The sequence below is a fragment of the Trachemys scripta genome, chromosome 1 (assembly GCF_013100865.1).
Source record: "Trachemys scripta elegans isolate TJP31775 chromosome 1, CAS_Tse_1.0, whole genome shotgun sequence".
NCBI lineage: Eukaryota > Metazoa > Chordata > Testudines > Emydidae > Trachemys > Trachemys scripta.
Window position 1 is genome coordinate 96,793,322 of NC_048298.1, and position 27,101 is coordinate 96,820,422.

The following is a 27,101-nucleotide window of genomic DNA, read 5'->3' on the forward strand; positions in this document are numbered from 1 at the left end:
TGGTCAGTCTTACTGAAATAATATATATTGTAAAAGATTAAAATGAATGGGAAAAGCAGAGGAAATACAATAAACAATCTACAAGTACCTTTAGGTTCAGTCTTTGTCTGACTGGGAGCCATGGTAGCAACCTCAGATGGCAGACCAACGTATACACCACCATAGTTCCTTATTTGAAGAGAAATCATGGCTTAGTGTTAATGCTTTCCCATAGAATGTCTACATAAAACAGCCACATTAGAAAGGCCATAGAGGGACAAACAGAGGATGATTTGTAACTACTTTTATAAAAGAATCCCTTGTTTCCAATGCGTATTAAGAGGCTGCAATTTTAAATGTAATGTTTTTATTAAAACTGAGCCCTTGTTTGACAAAAATAAATTTAGGCTGGCCATTGATTTTAAAAAGGTACTTATGCTAGGAAGGGAGCAAAGACCTAATGGGTCCTCAACCAAGTTCTTCATACTTTCCATCAAAACCCAACCTTTTCATGGCAACAAATACCCTCTGACACTCTTCTTTCTTACCCCCAAAGTTGTCTAGTGTTTGCCTGATGGGAGATTTAATCTGCTAGTAATGTACGCTATTGAGACAATTTACGCAACTCACTTGCATGATGCACGCAAAAAAGGGGGTCATGTCCCCTCCCCCACCCCCGATTTAGTAAAAAAGGGCCTGGATCCCTCTCCACACAGCCATGCATGGGGGACCTGTCTACATGCAGAAGGCTTATGGGTGCCAAATGCCTCCACAGTCCATCCCACTCCTTCTGTGAGCCCAAGGGTCTGAGATCTGACTGGCAGGATGGGGAAAACATGAGGTGGGCAAGGGGAGGAATGGGTGAGGTGGAACATACATCTTTCTTCTCCCTTCCAGCCCAGGAGAGATTCCTGAGAAATGATAATACAGCTTATAATAATTATATTATGTATTATCATTCTGCAGAGCACCCACACCCAAGCCCAGGGTCCCTAGTGTCCTGACTCTAATAAAGCCAGGAGCCAGAGTTGATGTGAAGGCAGAGGTCTTCTGCACCAATAGTCTTTTTTCCACTGGCAGATCCCTTGAGATCTGCAAGGTTTGGGGGCTGGGCTCAGTGGCCTATTTCGTGAGTAGGCAAAACCCCTTCCACAACAAAATGCAAGGGGAGAACTCTTACAGAGGGATCCTCATGGAGATTTCTTCCCCCATATCCCCTCCCTTTGTTTTTTTCCAGGTGATCCTCATTTGATGGCAGAATTCTGTCTGAGCTATTCAAATTGAAGCCATTCCCAGTACAAATCCTACCTCCTTTTGTCATCTTCTGACACTGATTCTTCTGGTCTATAATTTACAAAAACATGTAAAACTCATTAGCAACCAGTTTATTACAATTGCTCCATTCATCTACTGTTTAGTTTCAGTGGGAGGCAGAGGAAGAGAATGATCAATCAGAGTGTAATCTAGAGTTACTATTCAGTACTTGGTGCCTACCTCACTTACCTATATAAGAGAAAAAAAACACTTATTACTTAACTACGTATGTGTATAAGAGAGAACAGGACTTGACAACAGAGTGAACTAAGATTTCATAAATGTCCTGTCAGAATATCTTATAGAACCTTTTTGTAAAGCAAAATGTTAAATTTCTTTGAATCAAAAGAAAAGCTGAATAATCTAATTTGAACTCAGTTATTTAAACCTTTATAAATAGACTATGACTTTTATTAGACACTTAGGGCAAGATTATGGCTTGTCTTATGCATCCACAGGGAGTGGGTGGATTTTTGACTCTGCCCATCAGTGTGCCAGCCAGCACAGCTGGTCTGATGTGGAGGGCAGAGTAATCAGCATCAGGTATAGGGTTGGCACAGATGACTTCACCCTTCAACCAATGTGGAAAACAGAGACTTAATTGTTACTCTCTGAGTTACCATCTAGACTCTGGCCTGCTGCTAGAGCAATACTACTGTGTGTTGCCCCTTACTCAGCCCCAGTGATAAATCCACAATCCAGCCCTCAGAAAGCATTTCTGAACTACAGTATTAAAAAGTGACTTATAATGTTTATCATTACTAATCACTTATTTAAAAATATAAATGTGCTGTCTGTTCAGTAGGCAAAGCCATATCCTGCAATTGATGCATTAAGCCCATGGGAGTTTGATAGATGGCAGGAAGTGGGATATGGCCTTAAATACAGATAAAACTTGTTTGGATAATAAAAATGTTTGGATGGTAATAATTTCCTACCATTTCAATCTTCTTTCCACTCAGCTATCTATTGCCTTGAGGATATAATGTATAATAAGATAAGCTCTCTTCTTCCCCACCAATGGAGCAACAGCAAAGAAGGTAGCAGAATTCAGAACTTCAATCAGCTTAGCATATAATTAGCATGGCTTTATGGAGTCTCTGATATTACTCTGACCCAGTTCATCCCCTCCCACAGAAAACCTAGCAGGAGAGGCCCAAGGAGAGGCAGTCTTTGGGAGCATTCTCTCACAAGGATTTCCTGCCCTTTCACACTGTCCTATCGTGGGGGTGGGGGGAAGGGGGATCGCCCCCACAGAATAAGTCATGGGATGCCTCAACCTGGGTAGCCTGGGCTGTCTGCATGAAGAACCAGTGCCTCTATACCAGCTATGGCCCCCAACACCTTGGCAAACTAAAATTGCAGTCAAATGGAACCACACGACCAAAAATTACCCCAGCCATGGCTGCCCCCAGGAGACTTGTCTAGTGGGCTCCTGGGGATGTATCATATTTTCTAGTTATCTTCCAAAGGTGGTGGGAATTGTGTACCCCCTTACAATCCTGCCTCAGCCTGCCTATTCTTTTCCCAGCCCACCGAGTCTCCCCTAGCTCCCTCAGACAAACCCCAGACTGTTCAGAAGGGACTCTACAAGGTCTGGAGGATAGGAGACAACACCATGGAGATGACTAAGCCCCCCTCCCCACCCCAAGTTATCACAAAAGGAGGAGATGTGTGCAGGTATGGATCCTTTGCCCATGTGTCTGCTAGATATCAATTTGTATCTTGTTCTGATAGTCAGCTGGCTGAAGTGAAAGAGAGGAGACTCCAAAATTCTAAAAGGGAAAACTGGCAGTTTTGTGGACAAACAGCTATTAGCTTGCCTGATAGCTTTTCTTGCCCTTAAAAAGGCTTTACACTTTGCTTTTCCCCTGCCACAGATAGCTAATAGGGATATATGGATCTTTGTAACACTGGAGGTTTGGTAATAATTTGTGCATGCAAAAGAAATCATCTAGATGGAAGATGAAGGTTGAGAGTCTTAAGGACCCAACTAAACGTGACCTTTTTCAGCAGTGCCTCACCGAGAAACTGATAAATATCAAAACTGAGATGGAAAGCTCCAAAGTGCACTGGAAAGTGCTCAAATTGGCTATCCATGCTGCATGTGAGGGAACACTGGGCTTCTCAACCAGGAAGCACCAAGACTGCTTTGACAAGAACGATCAGGAAACCCAAGACCTGATCGACCATAAGCACAAGGCCTTCTGTGCTTGGCAGAATGACATCAATTCCAAGGGGAAGTAATACATCAACCATCAACTCAAAGCTGAGGTTCAAAGGCAAATCCATGAAATGGTGGGAGAAGAAAGAGAAGGAGAACAAGTGCTGGGAGAACAAAGAGAAGGAGATCCAACAACTCGCCGACACCCATGACATGTGCAGATTCTTCAATGCCATCACAAGCCCTTTATGGTCCCAACACCCAAGGGCTAACCCCCCTCAGATCCAGATCCTTCCAGAATTGCAATGTGCTTTCAGACCATCTTGAGGTACCACCGACATGATCTTCACTGCCCGCCAACTTCAGGAAATGCCACGAACAACATCGACCACTGTACATCACCTTCATTGACCTCACAAAAGCATTCGAGGCTCTGTGAAGAATTCTCCTTAAATTTGGATGCCCACCAAAATTTGTTGCTGTCCTCTGACTCCTCCATGACAACATGTCTGTGACGGTTGTCAACAATGGATCCAAAACAGAACCCTTCTAGTCAAGAAAGGAGTTAAGCAAGGCTATGTCATCACTCCAGTCCTTTTCTCCATCTTCCTTGCTGTCATCCTCCTTCTCATCGCTGACAAGTTCCCCTGCAGAATTGACATCCAATGCAAAATGGACGGCAAGTTCTTCAATTTCAGTTGCCTCTGATCCAAGACAAAGACTATCACTAAATCAGTCATTGAACTCCAATATGCAGACAACTGTGCCCTGTGCGCCCACTCAGAAGATCTTCAAAAAATGGTCAACACTTTCTCTGAGGCCTAAAACCAACACCCAACACCAAGAAAATTAAAGTACTCCACCAACAGGCTCTGAATCACCAGGATCCTGCTCCCGTAATTCAGAGCAATAAAGAGATCCTGGAGAACGTTGAGCACTTCCTTTACCTCAGCAGCTATATGGCACAGAAAGCTGACATTGACAAGGAAATGCAACACCACCTTAAATGCGCCAGTACAGTTTTGGGACACTTGAGAAAATGTGTCTTCGAAGATCATGACATCAAGAATCAAACCAAGCTTCTCACGTACTAGGCAGTTGATATCCTGCTCTCTTGTACAGTGCCAAAACCTGGGACATGTACTGTAGACACCTCAATGTTATTGAGCAATACCATCAATGTTGCCTCCCGCAAGATCTTCTGAATCAAGTGGGATGACTGACACACCAACATCAGTGTTCTGTCCCAACCCAAAACTTGCAGCATTGAAACTATGATCATCCATCACCAACTCCGTAGGGCTGGTCATGTTCTTTGAATGCCAGAAAATCGACTCCCAAAGCAGGTCATGTTCTCACAACTGACCCATGGCCAATGGACGATGAGCGGGTAAAAACAGCACTTCAAAGACACCCTCAAAGCCAACATGAAGAAGTGCAATATTGACATAAACTCATGGGAAACCCAAGTTCTCGACCGACCAAAAAGAAAAAGGACCTTTTGGCAAGGATCCCAGTATTTCGAGATCCAACGGAAACAACAGGAAATGGAGAAATAGGAAAGAACGCACCACAGCCTGACTCAATAATCCAGATCTGTCCCTTCCATTGGGAAATGTCTGCCCCAGTAATGACAAGATCTATGGATCCCAGATCAGTCTCATTAGCCACCTGAGGATTCACCGGCAATAACTGGCTATCATTTTATAGAAGATTTTTATTGAGCCCATATATTAAAGACGGCCCTTATTCCAGAGCAGAACACCCACTGATGACAATGACAATTGTGTGTCCATATCAAAAGATCAATTCTTAAAATTTCATTCAAAAGAATGACTGGATTAGACCAAAAGGAAATATAAAGCACTGGGTCAAAAGTTTAGAAAAGGGGTAGACAACCTATGGCACGCGTGCCAAAGGCGGCACGTGAGCTGATTTTCAGTGGCACTCATACTGCCCGGGTCCTGGCCACCGGTCCAGGGGGCTCTGCATTTGAATTTAATTTTAAATGAAGCTTCTTAAACATTTTAAAAACCTTATTTACTCTACATACAACAATAATTTAGTTATATATTATAGACTTATAGAAAGAGACCTTCTAAAAATGTTAAAATATATTACTGGCACACGAAACCTTAAATTAGAATGAATAAATGAAGACACGGCACACCACTTCTGAAAGGTTGCCGACCCCTGGTTTAGAAAATAACTTTTGTTGGCAGATTCTGTATTAGGGTGACCCACTGCACTGTATCTTTTTGAAAAATAAAATTAATAAAAGATTTTCTGCTACTCCAGAACTGTTTTATAGCTGAGCATCATCTGGACCATTATTGACATCCTTTGGCCAGACAGAATAATGATAGTAATAATAATAAAGAGAGGAAGGATGGTCCAGTGTTTGGGGCACTGGCAAAACCTGGATTCAATTCCCTGCTCCACCATGGACTTCCTGTGACACCTTGAGCAAGTCACTTACCCAATCTGTGCCTCAGTTCCCTGATATGTAATCTGCAGAGTCAGTTTTTAAACTCCCTGCTTTGCTCCTTCCTTTCAATATTTTAATACACTTCTACCTCGATATAACGCTGTCCTCGGGAGCCAAAAAATCTTAACGCGTTATAGGTGAAACCGCGTTATATCGAATTTGCTTTGATCCGCTGGAGTGCGCAGCCCCTCCTCCCCAGAGCACTGCTTTACCACGTTATATCAGAATTCATGTTATATCAGGTCATGTTATATCGGGGTAGAGGTGTAGTTACAAATTAAGTTCATTTCTTGTAATCACCCCTCTACTGAACTCACAACAGCAAAAATAGCCTGGGATTTGGATTGACTATCTCTGGCTTTCTTGACTGTAATTTCTTATAGTTCCTCTGGGAGAGAGGAGACGGGCATAACAGAGATGTGGAAATGTGGAAGGGAGAGACAAAGGAAGAGTGCTGGGGATGATAGAGGGGGAAGCAGCCACTCATCGTTGCATTCTCCTCTGGGGTCCCTTATTTAGCACTGTGGGACTTAATACTGCTCCAATGTATTGCACTACACATAGTTATACACTTCTTGCCTTTACAGTTTAAAGACCAACATAACAATTTTGCAGGCTGAAATTTGTGGGTGCAAATATGAGACACACAAGACCTGATTCTCATTCTGTGCTCAGATATAATGGCCTTTAGGGGCTGCTGGGAACTGGTTACAGCTCTCTGATCCTCAATCGCTTGGCCTCAGTGGAAGTTACAGCAAAAAGCTGCCTCCTCTGACTTCTGCCATTGGCATAAATGCCTGATCTGACACCAGAAAGGGATCAGACATCACAGAGCTTGGCTCTACTGCATCCTTTCCTGTCCTGCCCCACAATCCACCCCAATGTGCTCCCACCTACTGCTTACACTGGTGATGAGGGGGGCAGCTGGTGTAAAAGGCAGGTAGGGTGCCTCTGCCAGTTTTACACGAGGGGAGATTTCCCCCTAAACCGGGGGAATCCCCTAGGGGGAATCTCGAACTGGTTTAAGTTCATTTTGTGCCACGTAAGTAGCAAAAAGGGAACCTAGTAGACCGCATCCAGCCAAAGTGTTCAGTGCTGGTCTGCTTTTGCGCCACTACATCTTTCCTCAGAAACTAGCATCTATTGCAAGGAAAATAAGATTATATTTTTAAATTGGTATCTTAGATGGAAAGGAGTTCCGTAGCTGTTAGAGGGATTTAACATCAATGTCATGTAACACCATTCTCTTTCCAGCTAGAAGAAATTCCTCTTCCAGTGAGACTTTTCTTTTCCTGGAAAGCCTCTTGTCATACTGTTATGTTTGGAAAGTACAGTTAAGACCCCTGATATTGGTTCTTTAGTCATCATTTTCCATGTTCCATGTCCATTTTTTGACACACACATAAGCTGCCATTTTTCAAATAATATTTGAGTTTAAAATCTCTTGGATTCACAATACTACTGTCCATCCATTTTTTCCTCATCTCAACATTTCTGATTTTATTCATTTGTATCCACTCTATAACATTCTCTATTAACATTCCTTTCATTCAGTCCTTCCGCTCAACCCAGATGGTTCATTGCACTACACACGCTGACAGTTTCAGCTCTTTAATTTCTAAATGTTTCTTGGGAGGTTGAGACTACTCTTTTACAACCTTTGTATTTTTGTCCAACATTTTGAAACAGCTTTTAGTCCTTGGGTATGTCTACACAGTATTTTTGAGCCCATGACAGCGAATCTCTCAGCCCAGGTTAACAGACTTGGGCCGCAGGGCTCAGACCAGCACTGCAAAAATAGTTGCATAGACAGCACTTTGAAGTTGTGGCTCCAAGTCGAGCCACAATTTTTAAGTGCCGTCTACACACAGCTATATTTAGAGCACTGGTGCGAACCTTGCTAACTCGTGTCTATTGACCCAGGCTGGAAGGTTCACTACCATGGGCTCCAAAATGCTGTGTAGACATACCCTTAGTGTCCTGAATTGTTACTACTGCTTATCGTCAGAAGAATTAAGCCACATTTCTGTGCATAACTGTCATCACTTTATTTTCCACTACATACTTTTCCACTATCACAAAGTGATAGATGATATATACAAATGAATAGCATTTTCCTCATGTAAGTCCTAAGGCACCTGAACCTGCAAACACATTCAGATGCACAAGCATCTTTATGCACTTGAGTAGTCCCACTGAACTCATTTTCATAGCGTTTGCATTTCTGGGGTCCAAAACTAAAGGAAGAGCGAGGCCAACAATTTATTTCTCAAATAAAAAACAGACAAACTCAAATGGACAAACTCTTGAATGAAAAACTCACAGGTTCTTATCAAATCCAAATCAGAATATATCCAAATTTAAGTAACTGGCTAATTAATGTTTGTACAATGCTTTAAAATACATTAGAAGTGCTAGGTGGTAAATGTTATGTAATACACCATTTCTGATTTGTAAAGAGACTTTTTATTACTTAATAAAAAATATGTTGCCATTTATGGAAAGTGATTTTTAGGCCTGGTTCTCATTCACACTAAGGACCTTTACACTGCTTTGGCAGTGTAAAAGCAGCCTTCAAATGGGTGCAAATTTAATTTTATGCACACTTTAAGGCACCTTTTATACTACCAAAGTTGTGTAAAGAGGCCTTAGTGTAAATAAAGACTAGTTCCTTTATATATATAAAATTATTAAAGGCATGGGTCCAGTAGGCTATGTCAAGAGGATGTTCCCCCATAAACTTGCCCTAAGTAGTCCATTCATTTTCCAATCAGTGACAATGAAAATTTAGAAAATAAGTTACATGTTCAAGTAGATCTTGAGATTACCTATGACATCAGTATTCATCTGTTACATTGTCGATCTTTGGTTCTTGGCTCTAATCTGTGGCAGCAGACTCAGAGCTACTGTTATGCATTTATCTACTGTTATTTAGATGTGACGGTGGCACTCATTTCTATACTGGGATTCTTCTACCTACTCAAAGTAGTTAGTCTAAAAAAAATTGAATTAAATTCAATAATTTTTTTTACTTAATAACATCAATTTTTGTTCGGGTTACTTGGACTCAAGGCAGAGCTCAAACTCTAGTAATAAAAAGTTTGTCCCTTGCAACAGAGGGAAGCAAGAGCTAGACCTTGGGAGGTCTTCCTTTATACCTTCTTCCATTGAAGGAGACATGGTTGAGGGAGGCCACTCCCGAAAATTTTTGCTTGAATGGGTGAATACTTGGCTGTGAGAGGCTACCTCCTGCTTCCCTTTTTCACTGAGACAGAAATGAGAGCAAAGGAGGTTCAGGCCTTCTCCCCTTCATTGGGAATGTGAAAAAAAAGCAGTACAGGGTGAGAATATCCTCAATGCTAATCACCGAGATTGATGGAGAAGAGAGAAGCTGCCAATTACAATCTTCAATGTGGAGAGGAATTAGGCCATGAAAAGCAATTCCTTTTTGCTCCCTCAGTGGCAGAGGAGACCTCATCTAGAGCTGAGACTGGGGATGCTGGATGTTTTTGCAGGGCAGTCTGTATGAGGTGCCAAGTGTCTCTCAAAGAAAGTGAAGTACATGAGTTGTTCTCTAAATGTCTTACAGGCAGTGGGAGAGACGTATATGAGCACTGTATTTCTCACAAAGGGAGAAACATGCTTTGGGGTGTACCAGTACATGGTAGGAATGAGTAAATACAAGGGCCATGGGCGGGCATGGGAGACAGATGTCTTACAAGTCAGAAAGAGAGGGAGAGCTTTTGTTATATAAGTATAAAGGGGAATTGTCTCTACAGGGGTAAGTGAGCCACCCGCAGTCCCTTCACTCTGATTCTGCTGTCTCTATTTGGGTGATGGAAGCAGGCTATCAATTGATGACCTCTAGATCAGGGTATGGTGGGTCTAACATATTGGGTAGCAACTGAACCACGTATAACAAAATGAACTATTGTGCTAATGTGATTATAAATAACCCTTGAGTTATGTTGCTGAAGGTGTACAGACTATTGTAAGTACTTACACATCTTTAGCTGTCCCTGCAGTACCTAGAATGAAAAAGAAAATGTGTTTTACTGTGTGATGGTGTGATCATGCTCAAGCTAACCAAAATGACACTAAAAATCTTTCTCCCCTTCTCCCCTCTTGCTCTCACAAACAATCCTCTCACATACAAACCCCAAAAATGGATGGACACAGTAAAGGACACTTGTTGTTATCGTGATTAGCTACTTTCTCCTTAACTCTGTCACACTCATACCTCTCTTTCCGAGCCAAATCCTCAGCGGATGTAAATGGTAAACTACAAGTAAAGCTTCAGTGGACCTGTGCCCATTTACACCAGCTGAGGATGATATCTGTATTTTTTTACTTTCTACATAAGCTAAATTGCAATATTCTGCATTTTGGGGTTTTTCCAGTTGTAAGTTACCACAACTAACTAAGCAATTATCCTTAAATGTCTATTTATTTTGTGAACATGCTGTTTGATTCTGTTACAGACTTGGTACTGCGTGTGAAATGCTGTGGCATAAAATAATTTTTTTTTATATAAAACTACTAGACTGAAATAACTTTAACATTGGGACACAATCCACCCAGAAATCCCAGACATCTACAAAATCAGGTTCTTCCTAATTCAGCTTGTAATTTAAAAAATAAGGGACAAAAATTACAACTTTGCTCTATGGTTCTAAGCGTTGAATTTTCATGACTCAGTCACCACATGGTGGGAGAGCCGGAATCACTTAAAGATGACCTACTTCTTGGTCCTCCCAAGTTACTAAAGACTGTGTTGTTGTTGCAGGTATGTCATTCAGTTGCACAGTCAGTAAACCATCCCTTCCATGAACTTCAAGCGCCAACAAAGGCATTAGAAACCCCTTTCACTCCTCCATCTCCTCTCAGGAGAAATTCAAGGTTAGCTCACTCTAAAGAAGCTACAGGTTTAGTCACAGCCTGAAAGGTTTTGCAGCATTTTTCCCCTAACACTCTTTGTTTCTTAGAAAACATTTTTTTTCTGGTGTGAAATTGCTGCAAAAACTAATACAGCTCTTCCCTCATTATTGTGGATGGAAGCTGAAGCTAGACAAATTTGAACAGGAAATAAGGCACAAATTGTTAACAATGATAGTAATAAACCATTGAAACAATTTACCAAGGGTTGTGGTGGATTCTCCATCACTGACAATTTTAAATCCAAGATTAGATATTTTTCTAAAAGTTATGCTCTAGGAATTATTTTGGGGAAGTTCTATGGCCTGTGATATAGAGGATCTATGAATTGCATGGAAGAATGTGTAGTTTGTGCCTCACTTTAAAACTACAATTGAGCAGGCAGGGTTCTGAGGCTTCCCAGAACCAGGCTCTTGTATGAGCACACGAATATTATACATGTAAGGAAAGCCTCTCTCTCCATTTAAGTCCTGTATGTAATTTTGGTTCCAGTTTCTATTACTTGGCTATCCCTCACACTGATATCATCACCAATAAAGATTTAAATTACAGTGCTTGCAGAACAACCCTCCTTTATATTATATTGTTTCCAAGATCCCTTTGGGTCTCCTCACTGTACAGTAGGCCCAACTGTAATACATCACTGGAGAAAACCCTTGGTAAGGTTTTAGGGAGCTCCTCGCTTGGGATCTGGTTGACGTCCTGATTTTAAAACTTCCTTTAAACCGGCAGTGTTCTGAGGGTCCCCAGCTCTATATGCTGGCGATGTCTCTCAAATAACCATCATGTTTGAAAAGCCCACTGTGACAGTTCTCGGGGTACTCAGGATTGTGAGTCACCTTGTTATCCCCTGCCTCCAGCAAGAGGAAATCTCGCACATTGTGGCTGGGTGTTAGCTCCCTAACACCACCAGCCTTTCAGCCACTCCAGCACTCTCCTCTGGGCTATGCCAGCCCTAGTTTCACCTTGCAGGTTAACAATACCGCAGTCCCTGAGTCCCTTTGAAGCATTCCCCTGCAATATCCAGCCCCTGACACTGGTTACTGACAGAAATAAGAACATAAGAACCGCTATACTGGGTCAGACCAATGGTCCATCTAGCCCAGTATCCTATCTTCTGACAGTATCCAGTGCCACATGCTTCAGAGGGAATGAACAGAACAGGGTAATTTCAAGTGCTCCATCTCCTATTGCCCACCTTCTTGCAGTTGGAAGTTTAGGGACACACAGAGTAGAGATTACATCCCTGACCATCTTGGCTAAAAGCCAAGTTCATCCTCCATGAACTTACCTAATTCTTTTCTGAACCCAGTTATACTTTTGGCATTTACTATATTCCCTGGCAATAAGTTCCACAGGTTGACTGTGTGTTATGTGAAGAAATTCTTCCTTATATTTGTTTTAAACCTGCTGCCTGTTAATTTCATCAGGTGACCCTGGTTCTTGTGTTATGTGAAGGTTTAAATAACACCTATTTACTTTCTCCACACCATTCATTATTTTACAGACCACTATCATCTATCTATCCCCCCCTTTAGTTGTGTCTTTTCTAAGTCCCAATCTTTTTAATATCTCCTTATGTGGAAGATGTCCCATGCCCCTACTCATTTTTGTTGCCCTTCTCGGTACCTTTTCCAATATATATATATTTTAAATGGGAAGTGTGTGTACCCCAGTTTACTAGTTTTACCTTAAACTACCACTTCTGTATAACACACACCACTTGTGAGCACTTATAATGAAACAAAAGTAGAGAAAGTGATGAAAACAAATGGTTACAATACAAAACAAAATAATAAAATGAGCACTAGGACCTACACTTATTAATAGTTATCTTTCCTGTCTGATAAAGTACGTTTCCCCCCCAAAGTTCAGTCGGTTGCTGAGCTTGCTCCTCAAGATGTTTCCACTGTGAATGGATACAGAGTGCCTCACCCCACTCTGTTATACTGCAACAGTCTTTTGTGCCTATTCATAGAATATTTTATTCTATAAAATCCCGCCTGTTGTAAAGTTCCGTTTTTACCTCCAAGTGGGGTCGGATTCTTTGCAGTTGTCTCTGATGGTTTTCCATTGATAGTCTTGGGATGGAGCAAGGCTAGAAAACTGAGCCTTGCATTACATCACCAACTAACCAGGGATGGTGACAGCTCCCTGCTGCTTGAATAGGCCATCACCCATTTACTATTCATCACCAAGCTATATTATCCTCTGGTGACTAACTTTTATGCCAAGTTCATAAAAGCATACATTCAATATAGTTACATTATTCTTTAAATATTACCTGTAAGTACATCTCACAATGATTGAGTCTTGGTAAGTTATGAGCTTTCTGTAAGTACCTTACATGTGATCTCTTATTGATAAATACCCTGCCAGACATGTGTTTGGTGTAGTGAGTTTGTTAGGCCTAAGACAAGAATTGTTTGCAAAGAACAGAGCACCCGCTGCCAAGACTCCTCTGTGTCACATCTATCTATGTGGCTATACCTAGGGAAAACACTTCTTTAGTGACTACTCCCAAGGGATAAGATACATCCATCTCTCCTTCCATTCCTGTATGATCACCTTCCAGCATCATGCAGTCTCTGTCTGTCTGGAACTTGGCAGCTCTTGCAGTACAGAGTTATCCTACAGTATCGTTTCATTTAGGTTCACATTACCTACCTTTGGGGATCAAACAAAACCTGAAGCTCAAGGGAAAACTGGAAAAACTGTCAAATGTCGCCTGGTTTTGCATCAAAACCATGAATTGCCTCCCCCTTCACTTAAAGACAGGTGCAGGACACCTGGGGCATTACTATTAAGCCACTATTACAAGCACTACACTTCACTACCTAACAACTCTGTGGCTGGTGCAGTCATACAGTGTGGACCCCAGGACCATGTTCATGTTACTCCTCGAGCCTCTCCCAAAACCTCTTCACATGCACTCATGGATTGGGGCCAGCCACATATTTTGACTCAAAGAGAGCAGGAGGCATAAAATTCCCCTGCATGACTTCTGTGCTTCTTGCCTCCACCCATACACAGTAGGACCACAGCTGCATTTTAGCCCTTCTATGGCTGCAGAAGGAGGAGGAGCAGGATTTCACCCTTAGGAATAAATGAGGCACATTCAGATATTCTGTACATTGAATTATTAAAGAATAACATTCAGAATACTGTAGCTGCAAACCCCCCAAGTACATATCATTTAAACAGTTGCATGTGAAGGACAAAAATGTATCTTGGGGGCATCTTTCATTGATCAAGACGGTTACTGTAGTTTTAAAACAACAGATGCTTGGTACGGAGCATCACCACAGAATGTTAATAAGTGGACTCTGAATGAAGAAGACTGTTGAAAGAATTTTACATACATATTTTTCTGAGCTGAAGAAATGCATTATGAGTGACTGCATATAAGAGGGAGCATGGCTTCAGGGGAAAAGTGTTAAGAAGGATAAGAGATAACCAAACACTGACTTAATGGAATAAATACATTAATATAGAAAAAGAGACCCTCCTCTCTCTATAGATATCTGGCTAACAGAGTTGGTCAGGAAATAATTTTTCCCATGAAAATTTTTGACATAAATAAAAATGTTCTTAGAGAAATTTCTTACAATATTTTTTGGAGTTTAAACAAAAACTCAAAATCAAAAAATGAAAATTATGTGGGCTAGCAGCTTCTCTCTTTTTTTAAACGAAAGCTTAGGTCTCCAGCAGCCATTGAGCACCCACATTTAAGGCTGTCATTGCTCCCACCATTACTCCCAACAGTGGCAGTGCAAAGATGGGACATTTTAAGAAAATTGCTAGCACAGACAATGCTGGAATGGTGGGACATACCCTAACATGGGACAAACTTAACAAAGTAATGTTTAAGGACAGATTTCTTATGGGCAAAAAAGAAAAGCCACTTTGGAGCTTCTAAAACCCATCAAAAAATAAAAAGGAAAATAGGGATTTGTTAGTAGAAACTCCTTATGGATAATAGGAAAGTTTAAAAATAAACATCCTCTATAACTAAGGGTATGGCTACACTACAGCTTAAGTCAACCTAAGTTATGTCGCTCAAAGGTGTGAATTAGCCACCCCACCCCCCAAGCAACATAACTTATACCGACATAAGCACTGGTGTGAACAATGCTATGTCGGTGAGAGAGCGTCTCCCACTGAGATAGCTGCCACCGCTTGTTGGGAGTGGATTAATTAAGTCGACAGGAGAGCTCTCTCCCGTCGGCTTAGAGCGGCTACACAGAGAGCTTACAGTGGTGCAGTGGTGCAGCTGAACTGATTCTCTAATGTACCTTAGCCTAGTGTACTGTAGCTTAAAGACTTAAAATTGTGGGGCTATAAATAAAAAGAGGGCGTATACTTCAGTTTACTTGGATCACAGAAATTGCCATGTTGCAAGAGACCAATGATCCATTTAGTCTTGAATCCTGCCTCCAATGCTTGATGCTTGGAAGACGATTTAAACACCCCATAATATACTTTATTGTGAAATACTATACTTAGGGTGGTAATTTTGTTCTTAATCCCACCTGTCTATTCATTTATATCCTCCTGACTCATGAGGATTGATAGCTCTTCTAGTGCTATACTAGCTAGCATAACTGAAAGTGCTGTTATTCTATGCATTGGGCAGATAGTATAATTACATATATGCCTTACTCAGACAAAACTCGCATTGACATCAATGGTTATTTTACCTAAAAAAGGAAAGGGGTATCAGACTCATACATGCCTAAGCCTTTTTGTGAAATTTACTAAAGTATTAGCTTCTGTAACAGTGTATGACAGATCGTGTTTCAGGTTAATTATATGTCATGCAATGCTAGCTTTGCTATTCCTGATAGCAGCACAGCTATAACTTAAAGCTGGGTTTACACTACCCGCCTGAATCGGCGGGTAGAAATCGACCTCTCGGGGATCGATTTATCGCGTCCCGCCGGGACGCAACAATCGATCCCCGAATCGACGCTCTTACTCCACCAGCGGAGGTGGGAGTAAGCGCCGTCGACGGGAAGCCGCAGAGGTCGATTTTGTCGCCGTCCTCACAGCGGGGTAAGTCGGCTGCGATATGTCGAATTCAGCTACGCTATTCACGTAGCTGAATTTGCGTATCTTAAATCGACTCCCCCCCTGTAGTGTAGATGTAGCCTTAGTCTTCAAAGATGCAGCGTTACTGTACAAAGCAGAAAACTAATTTGTTTGTAAATACAGTGTAATATTTTTATTTGTAATGTGATGGGAATTATTTTTTCTTTATAACTCCAGCATGATGATAGAAAGCTATATCTCTGTCCTTTCCTTAAATAAAACATCATTTTATTTTAATTAGACCTACTTTTAAAAATGTTTGCCTTTCAGGACCTGTACTCTTTTTATATGATTTTATGAAGAAAATTAAATGCTAGGAACCTGATTCTCTGATCACTTATGCCATGTTTACATTAGTGCAATTTCATTGACTTCACTGGAGTTATTCCAGATGTACATTGGTGTCAATGAGAGGAGAATCAGGCCTAGGAGATGTGTGTATAGACAAGCCTAAAAGAAAAACAGAAGTTCCACTAGTATAAATTAAATTGGTTTACAGACATAAATGTATCTAAACTGTGCTCAATCTGGGTCCGTCCAGACTGGAGTTTTTAACCCATTACTTGATTGCCACTTAACTTGAGCTAGCTAAAATGTTCGTAAATGCTAATCTGTTTGTGGTTTACCTGTTTGTATCCTGAAACAAAAGTTTGTGGTGTGTCCAAACTAGCATTTACAAACAGATTATCTAATTTAACTGGCAAACAATTAACCTCAATTACAAAAGTTTTATACTAGTCAAACTCTCTGTTACACTTGCACCAGTGTTTGCATCTAGTTAATCAGAAGTGGGATGTGTTAACGCTGCCACTAGCCTGATTTAACTCACATCAGTATGAAGTTGTGTCAGTTGTGAACTGGAATGACTTCTAGCAACTGCAGCCTAGAGAACCACTGATGGGAGAGAAAGTGTGAAGGAGGCATGGCAGCTCCCACTAATAGATGTAAAACTATACTGGTGCAATTTGTGAGTATAGATAAGGCCTCTCAGGTATTTACAGTCATTATACTCATTAATGGAAACAGGAGTCACACAAGCATTAATGGGATAAAAAAGTCCTAAACAATTAACATATAGTCCAGGGTTTAGTGAGAAGACCAGCAACTACAGCACACAAATTTAATTACATACAGTTCAGCGAGCATATGACCAACATAATTTACACTCACAAACTATGTCTACAACTACACTGCATTGTAGTGTGGATTACAGGGGTGTGAACTGCAGAGCACACCAAAGTGTGGCAATCTAGCTGCCCCATGTGGATGCTGCTGGAGTGAACTAAAAGGTACCTAGTTCATGTTAATGTAGTCCTCTTGCAAACAAAACTATGTTAACCAAACTAGGTACCTTTTAGTTCACTCCAGCAGCATCCACATGGGGCAGTTAGAGCACAACACATTTATGCACTCTTTAATTCATAGTCCTTAGTCTGCACTGCAGCATGGTGTAGATAAATCCTTAATTAGACATACCTCTGTAATTCAGGAGCAACTCCATTAAAGTCAATGGAATTAGATCAATGTAAAACTGGTGTAAATGTCAAAAGAATCAGGCCCCACATTTCTAACAGAATCTACCTCTGCTTTACTGGGTTGTTTCAAATGATTGTGAATACCCTAACAACAAATAAATAAATAAGAGGGGGGAAAGCACTTAAATATATTGCTTAATGTTTACCAAATGATTTGAAGATGAAAAGTGCTATATAAGTGCTCACTATTACTACCATTTTAAAATTATCATAGCCCTTTTTTTCACTCCAGCAGCACTGACAAACATCAAATCTATTTTTAAAATAACACAACAAGCTGTGGAACCAGCTGGATGGATCAGTTAGTAATACACATTAACATGAGGACAACGTCCATGAAGGAACAACTTCTCAGACAAGCAGAGTGTACAGGAAGGTGCATGAATTGATTATAGAAGTGGTGTTCTTAGTCCTTGTGGGAAGTGAAGAGGATACAAGTTACATCCCAGTTGCATGACCGCATGTAGATTTTGACTCCTGCTGCCTATGGCTGCAGGATGTAAATGCTCTGGAGACCTGAAGAAGAGCTCTGTGTAAGATTGAAAGCTTGTTTCTCACCAACAGAAGTTATTCCAATAAAAGATATTACCTCACCCACCTTGTCTCTCTAATGTTTTATGGGGCTGATCTAAAGCTTGCTTATGCCAATGGAAAGACTGTCAGTGATTTCAATGGGCTTTTTGGATCAGGTCCTTTATGAAAGGAAACTGGAACATTGTTAGGGATAAAGATGCCATTCAGAATGAGAAGAATGTAAAGTCAAAGATTCCCACCCTGACCAATCCACATTCACAGATCCAAAAACAAAAGCTCTGTTGTCTTATAGGTTGGACAAGAAACGCTTGAAGTTCCAGCCACCAAACACAGAAAGTGCTTATTACCAAAACCACACAAATCATAGTTAAAGGACAGATGCAGACACTGCGCCTAACAAACATTTACTATTAGTCTCCTTATATTTTTATTACTCTTTAGAATCTTTTAGAATCCGAAGAAGTGAGGTTTTTACTCACGAAAGCTTATGCCCAAATAAATCTGTTAGTCTTTAAGGTGCCACCAGACTCTTTGTTGTTTTTTTAGAATCTTATTACTCGATGAAAACTGGCTCAAGTATGGTATTATTTATTAGCCTAGAGGAATAATTTCCCCAGTAAACTGGATCCTTTTGATGGGTTGTTTACACAGCATATTTTGCACAATATGTTCTGAATTGCTAACATGTGCCCTCTCTAGCTTCAGCATTTTAACAGCTATGTGGAATGGAGCTGGGAAGCCTTTAAAAAGCACTAGTTTAAAAAATATTTCCCCCTCCAAAAAAGATAAAGCCTGCGCGCTGCATCCTGAAGCAGCTGAGGAGAGTCTCTTGTTCAGCATGAGAGCAGCCCTGCCCTGGCAAAGTGAAATGTAGTTTCCAGTTCTAGAAACGCCCGGTCTCCTCTTCCTTAAGGAAGGAAAAGCCTCTTCTCCCTGAGCCTGAACCTAGGAACAGCTTCCCAGCCCTGCCTCCCTTCCAGACCCTACTCCTCCGTCCTCGGATCCTACCTACCGCCCCCGGCCCCTCCCACCTCCCACCTACTCCTGCCCGTACCCCCACCTACCCCATCTCCTACCCCCTCCCCTGTCCCGCCAGTTCCCTCCTCCGCGCCGCCCTCACCTCGGCTGCCCGCGCTGCTGGCCGTGGAGTTCCCGCAGCCCATGGCCCGGCGGGCGCCGCGGGGGGCCGGGGCAGGCGGCGGGAGCCCGGCCGGGGGATGGAGCCAGGGGGCGGCAGCAGCAGGCTGCCCAGGGGTCGCGCTGCGCCCGGTGCCGATGCGGCGGGCTCGGGAAGGAGGATGCGGGGGCGGCGGGGACGACACGGGGACTCACCTCCCCGCCCATCGCCTGGGTAACGGCGGAGACCAATCAGCGCTGCCGGCAGCTCGGCTGGCCCTGCGGGGAGCGGGACCCCCCAGGGGGCTAGAGGCAGGGGGCGAGGCACCCGGCCCCCGGCCTGCCCAGGTGTCTCCTCTCTGGCAGCTCCAGCTCCCCCTGGCTCTCTGCTTCTCCTTCCTCAGCCCAGCCACCACCGCCTCCCGCGGGGCACTGTGCCCTGCTCCCAGCTGCAGGGTGTGTGGGGGGATCCAGTGCCCTCCACTCTCATCCTCACTTCTGCCCTCCGCAGTGCCCACCTCCATGAGACTACAGACTTTACTGGCAGGGAAGGTGCTGGGTGACACCCCTGCTCTTCCACCTGGGGTGACAGGCTGAGGTTGGGAAGGAGGTGAGACCACCTGGCAGAAGGATGATGTCCTTTGTTCAAAGTTTGTGCAAATCTGACAGATGTGTTGTCAATCCTGCGGATTGCTCACACTACTCAGTCTCCCAGGGAAGACCTGCCATCACACACCCTGTGACCATTAAGCCACTATGCAAAGATTAGAGAGGGAGATCTAGCCATCTGCTAATAAAAGCCTTATGGAAAAACAAAACCACAGATTTTTTTTATCCCAAAATCTGCATTGTTCCCACAGGGAGTTTTATTTTTTATTTTCTTTGCTACTTGGCCCTACTTCCATACAGAGCAGTTGAGCATTTCCAGAATTTACAGCCTTAATCCTGTATAATCCTTTCAAATGAAAGGAAAGTGAGAATGTGAGAGATCCTCCAGTGCAGCTGGATGTAACACACTAGCTGAATGTTCCTGCTACAACAAATCAGCACTGAAAGAGTTGACAATGCTGCCATTTAAGTGCTCATAAGCAGGCTTCAACTCCGCCAGTGCCGGTCCCAAGCCCGGATCAAAAAGGAGGAGGGTTGGTCAATGGGGCGGGCTTCCTGTCACCATAAAAAAAAGTTCTAGCTACAGCCACTACTCACATCAAACACGTAAACCAAAAATCATGGCCTGAGGAGGATGAAAGCATTCAGATGCGCATATGACAGTGGATGATCAAATCCATTGGGAAGTCACCCCCTCCATGGTCCAAATTCTGACAGCCAAAAAGAGTACATTCATAGCTACCTGGAATGTACGAACTCTAAAAAGTGCAGGAAAATTAGCACAGGTAATCAAAGAAATTGATAGATATAAAATTGACATCCTAGGACTTTGTGAAGTTAGATAGAAAGATCAAAGTATGATAACATCTGCAAAAAAAACAATGATATATTCAGGTGGAACAAAACATGAGAGAGGTGTAGAAATCATCACAAATAGCACTGCAAAGAAATTACACGTGAATTGGCAGCCAATATCAGATAAGCTACTAGCAGCTAGATTCCACTCTCGGCACATTAAGTGCACCATAGTCCAAGCATATGCTCCAACAAATGATGCAGATGAAGAGGACAGAGATTCTATACAGAACTGAATGATGTAATGAAAGAAATAGCAAACCACGATCTTGTCCTGGTTATGGGAGATTTTAATGCCCAGATTGGAAATGAAAGAAGAGGTTGGGAAACAATCATTGGCCCACATACAAATGGAACAATGACAGACAACAGCACAAGACTTCTTGAATTTAGCATCTGCAATTCTTTTTTCCAACATAAAAACATACACAAAAAGACAAGGATTTCAACAGATGGTTGTACACAAACTGAGATCAATGATATCTGTGTTAGTCAGAGGTGGACAACATCAGTGTTAGACACAAGAGTATTCAGAGGAGCAGATATAGGGAGCGATCACTATTTGCTGAAAGCAAACATCAAATTGAAGTTTAAAGCGTTTAAAAAGAAAGAACACAGACTCAGATTATTCAATACACAGAAACTACAAGATTGCAGGATACGAAAAGAGTACCAGATAGAGGTCAAGAATAGGTTTGAGGCTCTTAAAGATCTTGAAGAAACTGAAGTGGAAAAATACTGGGATCTTTTCAAAACAGCTTTGCTAGAAGCAGCTGGAAAGATAATTGGTTGAAAGAGAGGAGGCAATAAAGAACAGTGGATCTCAGAAGAAACATGGAAAATTATAGACAAAAGAAGAAAACAAAAGGCTCTAGTAAGGGGGGGGCAAACTTTTTGGCCTGAGGGCCACATCTTGGTATGGAAATTGTATGGAGGGCCAGCTGGGGCAGGGGATTGGGATGCATGGGGGGATGAGGGCTCCGTCTGGGTGTGCAGATTCTGGGGTAGGGCTGGGAATGAGGGGTTTGGGGTGCAGGAGGGTGCTCCGGGCTGGGATCAAAGGGTTTGGAGGGCAATCAGGGCTGGAATAGGCAGTTGGGGTGCAGGGGGGGGGGGCGCTCAGGGGTGCAGGATCTGGGAGACCCTTACCAGAAGTGGCTCCTGGAAACAGCAGCCCGTTCCCCACTCTGGCTCCCACGCGGAGGCAGGGCCACACCGTTCTGCACACTGCCCTGTCTGCAGGCACCGCCCCTGCAGCTCCCATTGGCTGCGGTTCCTGGCCAATGGGAGCTGCAGAGCCGGAGTTTGGGGTGGAGGCAGCATGTGGAGCCCCCTGGCTGCCCCTGCCTCTGGGAGCCGCATGGAGCTGCTGCACATGTGGAGCAGAGCAAGGCAAGACCCCAACCCTGCTCCCGGGCTGGAGCCCCAGAGCAGGGAAACTCCCAAACCTGCTCCACAGCGGGAGCTCGAGGGCCGAATTATAAGGTCTGATGGGCTGAACGTGTCCCGCGGGCTGTAGTTTGCCCACCCCTGCTCTAGTACTACAACATGCGACTGAAGAAACAAAACAAACCTACAGGAACCTTGACAAAGCAGTAAAGAAACAATGCAAAAAAGATAAGCAAAATTGCAAAGAAAGTAAGTCTAGTGAAGCTGAAGAAGCATGGGAAAGAAATGATACAAGAACATTCTGCACGATCCTGAAACAGTTAACAGGATATGGATCAAAATTCAGGAGGGTCCCAGTGAAAGGGAAACAAGGAGAAATTTTGAAAACACAAAGAAAATAGATGGGTGGAATACTTCAAAGAAGTGCTAAACAAAACCAGGACCAATTACAAGACTGTAATTTAACAATGATAAACCATTAGACCTAGATATAGATGTATCTGAAGTAAAAATTGAAGAAGAAAAAAAAGCATTGCAGAAGCTGAAAAACAACAAGGCACCTGGTTTGGACGGCATTCATCCTGAGATGCTTAAATATGGAGGCAAAGACATGGAATCAGTCATCTGTTCGCTGTGCAACAAAATATAGACGGAGGAGAAAGTGCCAGAAGATTGGACCCTCAATATCATATTCAAGTTAGCAAAGAAAGGTGATCTAAACAATTGTTCAAATTGGAGGGGAGTAACACTTCTATCTGTCACAGGAAAAGTCACCCTGAACAGAATGAAAGGAAAGATGGATACCATCCTATGTGTATAGCAATCTGGATTTAGACAAAGGAGATCATGCACAAATGCTATTTTCACCCTGAGACGGATTATTGAGAACACAATTGAATTCCAAGGCAGTCTTTCCATCAATTTTGTGGACCTTCAAAAGGCATTCGATAGTGTAAACAGAGAAACAATGTGAAAAATTGTGGAACAATATGGAATTCCAACAAACTTAATTAACATTATGAAGGCATTCTATGCCAACTCACAATGCTGCATTAAATGGAAAATGGATTGAGTAAGCCATTCAGCATCATGATAGGTGTAAGGCAGGGGTGTGTCCTGTCTCCTTTTTTGGCTTTTGCTAGTCATCAACTATGGATTAAAACAATGCAACAGTGATACATATGGCCTAAAATGGAACAATTCAAGGCTAGACTTTGCTGACGACATTGCTCTTATCAATGAAGATGCCAGCGAACTACAAAAATGCACAAACCAAGTAAAAGAAATAATGGAGAAGATAGGTTTGAGATACAATGCAAAGAAATGTAAAGTCATGTTAATGGGGACTATAGGGACAGAAATCAAAATTGAAGAAGAGAAACTGGAGAAGGCAGACAATTTTACCTATCTTGGAAGTACCATCAGCCAAGATGGTACTAGTTCTGAGAAAATAAGAAGAATCAGGAAGGCAAATGATGTATTTGGAAGACTCAAAAACATCTGGCAACTCAAAAACATCTCCCTCAAGACAAAACTGAATGTGTACAAAGCAATTGTTATTGCCATCACAACATATAGCAGTGAGACATGGCAACTTACCAAGAGAGATACGCAAAAGCTGGATGCTTTTCATCAGAAATGTCTGAGAAGAATATTGGAAATAACATATAGAGATAGGAAGACAAATGAAGAAGTCAGAAAAATTACTGGACAAGGCACCCTCTCACAAATAATCTACAAAAGAAGACATCAGTGGCTGGGACATGTGCTGAGAATGGAAAAAGAACACTTACCAAATACTGCCGTTGAATAGAAGCCAGAAAATGCAAGAAAGAGAGGAAGACCTTGCATATCATGGAAACGAACAGTTCTGAATGACATCAAGCACCTCAACATGAAATGGGAAGATTTGGATAAAAGGGCAGTTGACAGGCAAGGATGGCAAATGTGGGTAACCCAATGTGCAGCAAAGCACAGGATGGATTAAGGTAAGCAGGCTTCAGAGCCATCATCCAATCACCCATGGAAGACTGTTATGTGAACACTCAGGTGTACATAGGACATGCATACCTTTTACATCAGCGTTTTCTACAGGAGGATAAGAGAACAAGTAGCTGTTGCCAGGTTTCTCACCACCTCTCACTAATGCAAGGCAAGATATCACTTTTTTTAGGAGCAACATAAAAAAATACCCAGTTAATTATTTCATTCATCTATTCTATATGGTTTCTTACACTGTGCTCGCCACCGTAGTATCTGGGCAGCTTCCAGTAGGGCATTGAGCAATGTGGCTAACATCGGCCATATGTTGTTTGTTCCCTCATCCTCTCCCCAGTGGGAGAAGTGTGTGCAGTGCACTGTCTTGTTTTGGTAGGTGTTTTTTGGGGCTGGTTGGATTTTTTATTTGTTAAAGGGGGAGCAGATTGTTGCAAGGGGTTTTTGCTTATTTGGTTTGTTTTTGTGTTGGCGAAGTGCTGGTAATTCTGCATTTGTTCTGTGGTGTTCTGACACCCGCTCTTCCCCTGCGGTGGTAGCTGGGGCTCATGAGCTCACAGTGCCTCTAGCAGTTTGTCATAGCAGTGCTGGAGCAGATCCTTGCCTAGAACAATGGGGGAGGAGGGGTAAGGCATGGTTATCTGTATCACTCATTGATCCCTGTCAATGCAGTATCTTGGAGCCCAGCTGCACATCAGCAAGCATGCTGTGCACACACACACACGCACACACACATGTGCGTGTATTTATGTTAGAGAATGCAAGAAGAAATGTGTTTTGCACTTGGAGTGAAAGGTGGTAAGGTTTGGGATGATCCTTATATTCCTTAGATGGTCTTTAGATATCTTAGATGGCTAGGCTTTTTGAAAATGTATAAAAGAAAAATGAATTGCTAGGCTGAGACTCCATATACCAAGCTTCAGTCCAAAGTGAATTTTTATGGCAGAGTTATAAGTCCCTAGGAAAAAGGGGGTATTATGAAGGCCAGGCTGAAAGGCATGTTACTTAATATCTAATGGGTACAATTATGAAATCTTAATGAATGTGCAAGTAAGTACTACTCAGTAGTGGTTCCCCAATACAAAACAATACCAGATCACAAATTTGCCATTTTTTGGAATAAAGCAGAATATGATTTTAATATACAGTATATAAGGTGTGAAGCTTAACTGCAAATCACAGAGGGCTGGATCATCTTGTTCCAAATTAAAACCAGTGGGAGGAGGCTTTTGGGGTGAAAATCTCATGCAGATTCCCTCACTCCATGTCACTGCCCTGCCTCACATGGAAGACAGCATTAGATCCACCTACAAACCTGGAAGATTCTCGGGGACTGCCGGGCCATCCATGGGAAGGCCCTGTGACTCAATACTGGTTCTGGTCCCTGGTTGTCTATCTGGAAGGATGGCTCAGTAGTCCCACACTAACAGGGACGCTATAAAGATCAAACCCCAGAACTGGTGTGGTGTTGTTTTAGTGGTGCATTTACTTCAGTCAGGAACTTTGAAAATAAACTAAAGAATGTCTGGGCATACCTCTCAAATGTCTCTCATTTTAAGGGACATGACTCATTTTAGTTCCTAAGTTATCTATGTTTCATAGAAATGGGATGCCCTCTTACTTTTATTATTAAAAATTATTGACATCAAAAATAAAATAGCATGAAACAGAGATTATAAAAAGAGTTGTTTATGCGAAAGGAACAAATCCTTCTGAATTGTAAATTTCCTACATGAGCGTTTTTTGGGGGTATATGGGGAATCTGCCATCATGTTGAGGCTTTTCCCACCTTTTGGCTTGGGAAAGTTCAGAGGAATTTCATAGGGGTCTTCTCTAAACCAAAACAGAAATTGACCAAGTTATATTGACAGCCAAGTGGTAGATCTCAAATACATGAGATTAAAAAAAAAAAAAAAAGTAGTGCTAAAGAGACCTTCCAAGTTCTGCTTTTCGCCTTTTTGACCCTCTCCATTAGTTTGGTAGGGAACCCAAACAATCTACTGCTATTATTTGTGCTGGACTGCAGGCTTAGGAAGGAGGAGGCCATATGAGCTCAAAAAGTAATTAGTGTGTATTAAGAAATGCCCCCTAATAGCACTGAAATATTAAAAGTATATTATTTTCTTGATTTCTCTCATACTATACGCTATCTACATAGAGAATCTTATGCACCATCCCATGACATAATACTAAAACACAATGCTTCTAATGGTTTTTGCCTCAATTTATGCAAGTATACAAAAAATGTTAATTTACAATCTACATCCTCCCTCTCCCCCCCCGCCCTTAAAGGCAGTTGGCAGGTGCAGAACAGACACATCTGTTCTCAAATCCATAATGTCCCTGAAAAATCTTGTTCCTTCATCAGTAGTTAATATCCTGGGATTAATCTTCTCCAAAGGAAGCTTACAAATGCAATTTAATTTAAACAAAACTTTTCTGCTCTGATCATTGCTTTACAAATATGCTCAGCCGAAAGGTAACAATTTTAGCATGTTGGATTCTCAATTCTAGCATGTCCATAGTTCAGCTACTAGATCACCAATCATCCAGATTTCTCCTGGATAGTCTTAAATTCCTGCTATGGCATCCTAGTAATATGGCTAGCAGACCCAAATTACTAAGGCTTGGGAAGCTAGCCACTGCTGTTATGTTAACATTTTTGTTGTTGTTTTTTAAACTAATTACATCATTGTGAGCATCTGGTGCTATGGGGATGGTGCTACAAAACATCTGGTGGTTATCTGGCTTTGCGGAGCTTAGCCAGCATTCCAAATAAACCTGAAAGGGGGGATGGTTCTTTTAGGGCAGGATCACCAATGAAAGTCCCTAATCCAAGTCAAGTAGGCAGAAAGGCACTGAGTTTAGTGTCAGCTGGAGGGCATTTGGTGTACCAATCACTTGGTGATGGGCCTTGACTCGGAGTTTCATACAACAAAGATCTGTAGCTTGCTGTGACAGAGTACGGACAAGGGGACAGGGCACTAGACTAGGGCTCAGGAAACCAGTGTTTTATTCCTTGTTGTGGCTGTATATTACTGGATGACTTTGTGCAAGTCACTTCCCACTCTGTACCTAAGTTTCCCCATCTGTAAAA

At 42.2% G+C, this 27,101-nt stretch overlaps 1 long non-coding RNA gene across 1 annotated transcript; it reads right to left on the minus strand.

The window, feature by feature from the left end:
• Positions 1-124: 124 nt before the first annotated feature.
• On the minus strand, positions 125-19,298 carry LOC117881285. The gene is made up of 3 exons (XR_004646751.1): positions 19,161-19,298; positions 1,288-1,323; positions 125-168 (listed from the first exon to the last, which is right to left on the minus strand). It is a non-coding gene; the product is annotated as an uncharacterized LOC117881285 (long non-coding RNA).
• Between the last annotated feature and the right edge of the window lie 7,803 nt (positions 19,299-27,101).